This window comes from Scylla paramamosain, chromosome 2, assembly GCF_035594125.1.
Source record: "Scylla paramamosain isolate STU-SP2022 chromosome 2, ASM3559412v1, whole genome shotgun sequence".
Classification (NCBI taxonomy): domain Eukaryota; kingdom Metazoa; phylum Arthropoda; class Malacostraca; order Decapoda; family Portunidae; genus Scylla; species Scylla paramamosain.
The window spans coordinates 4,162,501-4,170,000 of record NC_087152.1 but is presented as its reverse complement, the minus strand read 5'-3'; the positions used below and the strand labels follow the sequence as shown (position 1 = coordinate 4,170,000).

Sequence of the window (7,500 nt, the reverse complement as noted above, 5' to 3'; positions counted from 1 at the left end):
CGGTGCTGAGGTATAGAAAACATAAGGAAGGAAGGAAGGATGAGGAAGCCACGCAGTGAGATCCTGTGGGTTTCGAAAACAGAAAATTGAAACATCGCTGGCTGAATATGGTACCCACTGTTAAGAAGAGCTGTGACTTGCTACCCCGTTAAATGTGAGAGCAGTGGTAGAGTTGTACTATAGAAAACACTATAGGGAAGGAAGGATGAGGAAGCGACACAATGAAAAGACGGTAAAGAAATATAAAAGCAAACACAAGAGTTTTCTAAACTAACCATGTGAATGAAGAGCAGGAAAAAAAAAAAAAAGACGTAAGAATGACTGGTTGAACATGCTAGCCGCTGTCTAAACCTATCCATACGTGTAACTAATCCCATTGTACCACAGAAAATGCAAGGAAGAAAGACACAGTAAGCTACACGGTGGAGAAGAGGAGAAGAGGTGCAGTGTGGCCAATAGTAGACTTAAGATTGAGACGTAGCTAGTTTGATATGCTGCCTACCGTGCTGCAAACACCCCCAATTTAATAAGAATTTTGTTTTTGTTTGAAGCCCCGAGCAAGGTGATAGTTTGAGCCGCTGTCAGTTATAGAGCAATTCCTAGTTGTTCAAGTTGCTTATCAGTTAAGTATCAAAGGCAAGCAAGAGATCGGAGTACAAGATCAATTCCAGCGTTTTATATTGAAGGTTCCTCGTTATCAAATTAACTCTCTCCCCCCCTCTCTCTCTCTCTCTCTCTCTCTCTCTCTCTCTCTCTCTCTCTCTCTCTCTCTCTCTCTCTCTCGAACATTTCCAGTCCCGGGTAACAAGAATGATTCTGTCTTTTCTACGCTCACAAAACTCACTTGGCCCGCCTCTTGTTTACTGTTGCTGGTTCTGGAGTGCGTGACTTGAAGCTTGCAGACGATGAGGAATGTGGAGAGAGAGAGAGAGAGAGAGAGAGAGAGAGAGAGAGAGAGAGAGAGAGAGAGAGAGAGAGAGAGAGAGAGAGAGAGAGAGAGAGAGAGAGAGAGAGAGAGAGAGAGAGAGAGAGAGAGAGATACCTTCATGGAGCCACTTCCCTTAAAAAAAAAAAAATAAAATAAATAAAAATGTCACAATAAAATAAATAAAAACGTCACGTCTTCTCTAATCGAGGTTCATAAATCTTACATGTTTCTTTTTTGGTCTCTGTGAAAACTTTCTTTAAGGTTTTAGGGAAGACTTATAAATCTTTCAGTCTTTAAGGAATATGTACGTTTATTTTATTTTATTATTATTATTATTATTATTTTTATTATTATTTTTTTTTTTTTTTACTTTCAGAAAGGGACATGACTATCTTCTAGCGAGGGAATAGATTGAAGTCCTTTACATACTATTTACCTTTTACTCTCTCTCTCTCTCTCTCTCTCTCTCTCTCTCTCTCTCTCTCTCTCTCTCTCTCTCTCTCTCTCTCTCTCTCTCATTCATCACCTGGTTAGTCATTCATTCACTCAATCACTCATCTATTGATTTATTAGCCCGTGGTCTCTCTCTGTTATTCATCACTCATGGCTGTTGTGAAGGTTCCTGGGCCATTCAGTGAGAGAAAGACATTTGCTGGGGGTGCGGGAGTCGTTTTGTTATGACCACGCATCCATCTGTCACGCTGCTGCTTTTATTTTCATTTCTTGTTTTGTTTTTTCGTCTCTTCCTTCGCGCTTCACTCCATAAAAAAATTCAACAAGTTATTCAGTATTTCCTGTAATCTCGTATCTATCACTTTGTTACGCTGGTTTCCTTTTTTTTTTATCTTTGCCTTTTAAGATAAGATGGGCGAATGTTATGATCAGCTGTGTCAAATCTATATATAGTCGAAACAGTACAGTGCAGTATTCGCTTAAGTCCTTTACTTATTGATGGTTATTTTCCCACAGTTATCCACAACCTTTACACAATTTTTACGGTCCGAAGTGGTTCTGTAGTTTAAAGACAAAATTTTCTGATCTTCTTCCTGTGTCTTTTTTTTTCTCTCTCTCTCTAACAGTGCTTTGAATTATCAGCAAAAGATGGCCGCAGCAGTGAAAGGGGGCAGGATTCTCAGCTTGTATTCATCTTGTAATCACCAGCAACATTTCATTAGCGACATCAGCCAGTTCTAGTATTTTTTAAAGTGTCTTTGGCTTATCTTATTATTTTTCAGTTGTGAGTGGAGCAAAATATAATCTATTATATATAATATATTACTATTTAGGTGGTGTCTCTAGCTTATTTTTCTCTTTTCTTCGTTAATGTAGATATATTTTTTTCTATTGTATCCTTAGCTCCTTTTTTTCTCTGTTCTGTGTTAGTATATTTTTTAATGTGTCTCTAGCTCCTTTTATTGTCTTTTCTTCGTTACTATATATGTATTTTTAATGTGTCTCTAGCTCATTCTTCTCTTTTCTTCGTTACTATATATTTTTCAAAGTGTCTCTAGCTCTTTTCTTTTTTCTTAACGAATGGAACAAAATTTCATGTACTACACCTGACATTATAGTATTTCTAACGTGCCTTTTTACTTAATCTCTATTTTTCTTTATGTATGATTTTTTTCTTCTTCTAAGCTACTGGAACGAAATTACATCTAGGTGATTTTTTACTTTTTTTTTTTTTACTTTTTCTTACTTTAAACATCATCAACCACAAAAGGACAGAACTTAAAAGGATCACACATTAATTTCTCCTCTCCATTCGCCCTCCACCTACCCCAAAGTGAACGTATGGCTGTGTGGAATGTGAGCAGAACCAGTCAATACACACACACACATATACACAAACAAAAGGAACACTAAGGATCACACAGGAGCAGGCAGCAGCACACCTGTCGGCCCTAAGGGAGGAGCTTGTGATTAACTATGTCAACTGATCTGAAGTAAAAGACGAGAGAGAGAGAGAGAGAGAGAGAGAGAGAGAGAGAGAGAGAGAGAGAGAGAGAGAGAGAGAGAGAGAGAGAGAGAGAGAGAGAGAGAGAGAGAGAGTAAAAACCCCTAATGTGTTCTTTGTCAGTCAACGCCCGCTACCGTACACAAACACACACACACACACACACACACACACACACACACAGACATCAATGGCTTGCCGGGATCACATTTGGCCGCCCAATGAATGCCAAATGACCCGCGATGACTCAATAAATACCAGGGAGGCGGCCTTTGATCGATGGTACGAGGGCGCTGGGGGCTAGGCGGCGACAAGGAGGGGGGACCAGGACAAAGAAGAGGAGGAGGAGGAGGAGAAGGAGGACGACAAGGAGGAGAACTACGAGGAGGAGGAGGAGGAGAATGAATGGAAAACGCAATGAAAACAGTTAAAGGGAGAAACAGACAAAAGTAGAAGGAAGAAGAATAAGGAAGAGAACGAGAAGGGGGAGAATGAATGAGACACGTAGTGAAAACAATATAGGAGATAAATAGACAAAAGAAAAAGACGAGGATGACGGCGATGAAGACAAGAATAAACAAGAAAATGACAGCAACGATAACAACAATACAAACAGGAAAAGACATAAAAACAAGAGGACATAGAGGACGAGAACAAACAGGAAGAAGAGGACGAAAAGGAAGAGGATACCAAGAGGAAGACATAGAAGTGAGGATAATGACAGTAGATGGAGGAAGTGAAGGACAACGGCAAGTAAGAGTGGACCAGGGAAGAGAAGGAGAGGGAAGCAATTTAATGGTGATGATAGAAAGTGGAAGGAAAAGTAGTATGATGATGCTGATAAGGAGGATGAAGAAAAGGAGGAGGAGGTAAGAGTAGATAAGAGGGAAAAGGTACCAGAGACGAAGAAGAAGAAGAAGAAGAAGGAGAAGCAAGCAACAAACAACAAACAACAAGCAAGGTAAAACAACAACAACAACAACAACAACAAATCAGAGAAAAACAACAGTAATACAGATACCCACCCTTCCCTCTCCCCCCACAGAAAAAAAAAATAATAAAAAAAACACGTTCACAACATAAGAACCAGCCAATGAAAACACACACACACACACACACACACACACACACACACACACACACACACACACACACACACACCTCCCTAGTCAGAAGTTAAGCAATCTTCTCTACTCACTCACACTTTAGTCTTGCTTTTTTTTTTTTTTCTTTCTTTCAATGTTACATCCTCCCGATCTCCCGTCAATCTCCCGGCAAGACCTGACAATTCGTAGACTCTTAGTAGATTAAAGGACTGAAGATTGCGTTACTCCACTGCCCATGACGGTACTTAGAGGCTGGCGAGCAAAATGCCGTGCTGGTGTCCGCATTTGATCAGGGGTAGTTCAGGGAGGGGGAAAAAAACACTCCACCTGAGTACCGCAGATGAATAAAATGATAGCAGGGAGGAAAATGATCGGCCATGATATAATCTGGTAGTGGTTGGTACGCACGAGAGAGAAACACTGTACTCGCTGGAAACTCTCACACACACACACACACACACACTCTCTCTCTCTCTCTCTCTCTCTCTCTCTCTCTCTCTCTCTCTTTTGACCAAGGCACATCAAGAGAGAGAGAGAGAGAGAGAGAGAGAGAGAGAGAGAGAGAGAGAGAGAGAGAGAGAGAGAGAGAGAGAGAGAGAGAGAGAGAGAGAGAGAGAGACTCGTAAAACTAAAAATATACAAAATAATAGCAAGCATCTGGAGACTAGCTACTAAACTCTCGCCTCTTCTCTCTCTCTCTCTCGGAATGATGAAAGAAAATATCAAAGTGTCGTAAAAGTTATAACACATCGTCGCGCTGCTAATTAAAGACACGCACACGCAAACAGGAGGGAAGCCCGCAACAAAATAAAAAACCTGACAGAGAAGTGAAAAGAATGCCACAAAATATGGTGCGCATCGTATAACTGACTTTACGATGCTAGCTTTACGATGTATAAGAAACTAAGAGAAGTAACCAGTAAGAGTCTCTCACACACACACACACACACACACACACACACACACGGGAGCAAGAAACATCCGCGACTGTATTCCCTAAAGCTTTCATCATTTTATCTTTTTTTTTTTTTCACATTTAACCGGCTCTAATTGTACTTAATACGGGTTTTCAAGTGCACTTCCCTGATCGTAATGAGTGTTCAATAAGGGTTCTGCACCATCAATAAGACAAAACCATGAATGAATAAACCAGACTTCATACCCTGTAGCCTTTCAAAGTAGCCCTGATGAGGGAATAAAATATTTACGAAGAGGGAAGTATTTTTTAAGGCCAGACAGGATAAAAGTCAAACCTTGCGCACTACAACAAAGCATAGACATGAAAACCTCACTATTCATTCCTGCTGCCTTTGAAATTAGTACTGATAAGAGAGCAAAGCGTTTAGAAATAGATGCCAAAGATTAAACTGGATAAAAGCACACCAGGAGTCAAAAGAAAACGAGCCTGAATCAAACCCCGCGTACTATAACTAAGAAACGACATGAAAACCCGACTATTTATCCCTGTGGCCTCTGAAAATAATCCTAATGAGAGAATAGAGCGTTTAGAAATAGACGCTTAAGACTAGATTGAATTAAACCCCTTACGGTGACAACAAACACGAACTTCGGTCAGACCCTGCGACTACCACTAAGACATGAAAACCCAACTACTTATCCCTGAGACCTTTAAAAATAGTTCTAATAAAGGAATACAAGCGTTCAAGACTAGATACCTAAGACTAGACCAGAAAAAAGAAGTACACTCGTTGAAACAAACTTAAATCAAACTTTGCCCACTAGAACATAAGAACATGAGGACATAAGAGCATAGGGGAAGCTGCAAGAGGCCATCAGACCTACGCGCGGCAGTCCCTGGAACAAACAAACCTACCTGCTTCCACCACTTGTGAATAACTCTGGGCATTTTCACCCGTTATCCTTTATTTTTTCACTCTTGTACGAAATTATTTAGATGGAAAGGAAAAGTACATCGTAACATCTCTTTTGTCTTTTACACAGCCCTGTTTCTGTAGATAACTAACAACTACATTAGTTATCTCTCATATTTCACTCAGTTTACGATGAAATTTGGAAAGAAAAGGAAAGAAGCGTAGGGAACATGTTTCTTTCTTTTCACACAGTCCCGTTTGTATTAAGGAGCATCAGTGGATTTGATTACCATGAATGTACTGAGTCGCATTTATGTTTGGGTCTTGCACGAGACAGTCTGGCAAGTATACTCGTACGTAGGTTTCTCCGCACTCTGGGACGCTGCCCGACAGAGTGCTTGGAAAGATCAGTTCTCCTTTTGTTGTTGTTGGGGGATGGAACTCTTGCACTATAACACTAGGTGGATTGCTTGTATGTTTGTCAGTGTTGTTAATATTGGTATTGATAGTGGTAGTGTAGATCAATAGAATAGGTAAATCAAAAAGGGCATGACACTGTGCCAGAATGGGGAAGAGTGAATGTCCAAGTGACTGATGATTACCAGAATGGACGAAGTTCTTCCAGTGGGCAGATCTAGCAATAAATGGACTGACGATATCTAAAAGTACGTGTGTTGGCACCAGAGACTCATGATCGGCAGGAGGAGACTGGTGGTAGGCAGATGTGGAGAGGAATGGTGAGGCAGCGACGGGACAGCGAATGCTTGACACAATACAGTAATAGTAGTAAATAAATACATAGACACAATACAGTAATAGTAGTAAATAAATACATAAAAAAGATAAGCAAAAATAATAAATAGATAAAATACACACGAATATATACATAGATACACAATTATATGAATGAAAGAATACATGAATAGCTGAAATACCATCTGAACGTTATTATTTCCCTTTCAGTCCTTTGATAAGAAAACAAAGGTTAATGCGGGTTTTACAGAACTTTGAAGAGCAGTATGGAAGCCCTCCAAGTTGTTGCTGGTGCGGGGTTTGTCTTGAAGGTTCTGTCACGCACCTTCCAGTCCAGTCCAGTCCAGGCTGAAAATTTCCTCAACATCAAACTGAACCACATTCAGGATGGACGCGACTTAGTGTTCACGAGCATGGCTGTTTGGGACTGAAATTTAGAACATAAGAACATAAGAAATAAGGAAAGCTGCAAGAAGCGGCAAGGCTTACACGTGGCAGTCCCTGTAGGATATATACCTACCTATTTCCACCTATCATCCCCATCCATAAACCCGTCTAATCTTCTCTTAAAGCTCCCTAATGTGTTAGCACTAACAACACGATTCCTGAGTCCGTTCCACTCATCTACCACTCTATTTGAGAACCAATTTCTTCCAATCTCTTTCTTAAACCTAATTTTTTTCAAGGTTGAACCCGTTATTTCTTGTTCTATCCTGGTTGCTGATCCTAAGAATTTTGCTTACATCCCCCTTGTTATAACCCCTTATACCACTTAAAGACTTCTATCAGGTCCCCTCTTAACCTGCGTCTCTCTGAAGAATGTAAATTTAACAGCTTCAATCTCACCTCGTAAGGAATACTCCTCATCCCCTGTATCCTTTTAGTCGTCATTCTCCTCTGTAATGATTCTAATAGACCTATATC

General features: G+C 40.3%; 1 long non-coding RNA gene across 3 annotated transcripts in view; it reads right to left on the bottom strand.

The window, feature by feature from the left end:
- Positions 1-4,603: 4,603 nt before the first annotated feature.
- The window catches only part of LOC135108658 (uncharacterized), a 103,116-nt gene continuing 100,219 nt past the window's right edge, over positions 4,604-7,500 (bottom strand). Inside the window, exon 3 of one of the 3 annotated variants that reach the window (XR_010272386.1) lies at positions 4,604-6,924. This is a non-coding gene — a long non-coding RNA (uncharacterized LOC135108658). Of the gene's footprint in view, positions 7,004-7,500 lie in introns of all 3 variants that reach the window. The other 2 variants (XR_010272382.1, XR_010272379.1) reach the window with 2 other exon arrangements.